Raw genomic sequence first — 1,759 nt, forward strand, 5'->3', positions numbered from 1 at the left:
CATTTGTGCCAGTCAGTGCCATTGTGGCCATGGTGGCTTCCTGTACAGATTGCCCTTAAAGATCACGATAAAACAGCAACTATGTTTTTAACAGGCTCTGGAGCTCCCTCGCCGATGGGGGAGGCTGGCGCTCAGCACCCTATTACACAGCCTCCGCAATACGGACCCACGCTGTCACGCCAAGCTGCCCCACAGCAAATGCTTGTCCACCTCAGCCGAACATCTGATTTTTTCTCTGCGTGAGTAGATTTAAATCGGGGACGGTCGCTGTACGTTTGCCACCATCACATGATGGCGCGAGCACAATCACGTTTCCCACATTACAACAGTGACTGCACTTCAAAAGTACTTCATTGGCTGTAAAGCGCTTTGGGACGTCCGGTGGTCGTGAAAGGCGCTATAGAAATGCAAGTCTTTCTTTCTTTCTTTGGCAGGCAGCCATGTTTGCAGAATTTTTATGTTAATTAAATGCAGGTAAACCATTAAATGCAGGTAAACCACACAGAAGCCTGGCTGGCTCAGTTGGAAGAGCATGAGACTCTTAATCTCAGGGTCGTGGGTTCAAGCCCCATGTTGGGCGATTACTTTTCATAGAATGATAAAAGTTTAGAACATGGAAGGAGGACATTTCAGCCCATCGTTTCCGCGCCGGCCAACAAGAGGTGATCCGGCTTAATCCCACTTTCCAGCGCCAGGTCGATAACTCTGCACATTACGGCACTTCAAGTGCACATCCAAGTAGTTTTTGATCAGCCATGATCTTATTGAATGGTGGTGCAGGCTCGAAGGGCCGAATGGCCTGCTCCTGCACCTATTTTCTATGTTTCTAAGTTATCGGCGATAGGTCCGAGGCCAATTAGGCAAAGCCGACAAAGAGAAATGTGACAAGACGGCAGAAAGTGCAGCCGAGAATTACCTGGAGCAGCGACAGTGAAATATCCCACCTTGTTTTCGCTAATTATAACCAGCCATTCTATGTTTCTGGTTCACAAGGATCGTTCGGGAAAAAAATGCTTTTTAGTTTCATCCTTTGAACCGTCGAGGGAATTTTAAAATGTCTTTTTACTTTGGTTCAGCGAACATAATTACAGGAATTTCAAACTAAGAATTATCCAAAGCTGATGGCGTGGTTTGGGAAGGACTGTCGCGGATCGTATTATTCCGTTTAAATAGCTCCAACATTCTGAGCACCACGCGTATTCTGTCATTCTTTTACACAATCTGCGCTATTGAATGGGAATAATGATAACACATCGATTTATAAAGGTTGTAGTGCCCAGTGCATGTGTGTTAAATCGTTAAAGCTTCATTGGGGTACCATGTACCCCATAGGACCCTGATTTACATACAGTAATATTTCCGGCAGAAGTCTTGGTCGCTTATTGCAAGGCCATTCTGGAGCCTGGGGGTGGGGGTGCTGGGGGGGAAGAGGGGTGGGGGGAAAGGGGGGGTGCTGGGGTGGGGGGGTTGGGGGGGGAGGAGGGTGCTCAGGTGGGGGGGGAGGAGGGGTGCGGGGGAGGGGGGTGTGGGGAGGGGGTTGCTGGGGGGAAGAGAGGTGCGGGGAAAGGGGGGGTGCTGGGTGTGGGGGGAGGTGGGTGCTGGAGGTGAGGGAGTGCGGGGGTGGCGGGTTGTGGGGGGAGGGGGGGTGCTGGGGGTGGGGGGTTGGGGGTGGGGGTGTGGCGGGTTGTGGGGGGGAGTGGGGTGCATGGTTGGGGGGGAGGAGTTCTGGAGGTGGGGGTGTGTGCTGGGGGTGGTGGGG

The 1,759-nt window shown here is 51.8% G+C and overlaps 1 non-coding gene across 1 annotated transcript; it reads left to right on the forward strand.

Moving 5' to 3' along the window:
• The first annotated feature begins 507 nt into the window (after nt 1–507).
• On the forward strand, nt 508–580 carry trnak-cuu (transfer RNA lysine (anticodon CUU)). The gene has a single exon. It is a non-coding gene; the product is annotated as a tRNA-Lys (tRNA).
• The last annotated feature ends 1,179 nt before the right edge of the window (nt 581–1,759 follow it).

Source organism: Pristiophorus japonicus, chromosome 18 (assembly GCF_044704955.1).
Source record: "Pristiophorus japonicus isolate sPriJap1 chromosome 18, sPriJap1.hap1, whole genome shotgun sequence".
NCBI classification, from domain to species: Eukaryota; Metazoa; Chordata; class Chondrichthyes; family Pristiophoridae; genus Pristiophorus; species Pristiophorus japonicus.